Genomic DNA, 731 nt, shown 5'->3' with positions numbered 1-731 from the left:
ACGCGCTATCTCAGAGTGATCTATCTATCTATCTATCTATCTATCTATCTATCCCCATCCACCCCCTCGATCGATCTATCTATCTATCTATCTATCTATCTATCCCCATCCACCCCCTCGATCGATCTATCTATCTATCTATCTATCTATCTATCTATCTATCTATCTATCTATCTATCCCCATCCACCCCTCTATCTATCTATCCATCTATCCCCATCCACCCCTCTATCTATCTATCCATCTATCTATCCCCATCCACCCCCTCTTTCTATCTATCTATCTATCTATCTATCTATCTATCTATCCCCATCCACCCCCTCTATCTATCTATCTATCTATCTATCTATCTATCTATCTATCTATCCCCATCCACCCCTCTATCTATCTATCTATCTATCTATCTATCTATCTATCTATCTATCTATCTATCTATCCCCATCCACCCCTCTATCTATCTATCTATCCCCATCCACCCCCCTCTATCTATCTATCTATCATCTATCTATCTATCTATCTATCTATCTATCTATCTATCTATCTATCTATCTATCTATCTATCTATCTATCCATCCATCCCCAGGCATCCCCTCTATCTATCTATCTATCCCCATCCACCCCCTCTTTCTATCTATCTATCTATCCCCATCCACCCCTCGATCGATCTATCTATCTATCTATCCCCATCCACCCCTCGATCGATCTATCTATCTATCTATCCCCATCCACCCCT

The sequence above is a fragment of the Lepidochelys kempii genome, chromosome 28 (assembly GCF_965140285.1).
Source record: "Lepidochelys kempii isolate rLepKem1 chromosome 28, rLepKem1.hap1, whole genome shotgun sequence".
Taxonomy (NCBI): domain Eukaryota; kingdom Metazoa; phylum Chordata; order Testudines; family Cheloniidae; genus Lepidochelys; species Lepidochelys kempii.
The sequence above is the reverse complement of the archived record's forward strand: the minus strand, read 5'-3'. Positions refer to the sequence as shown.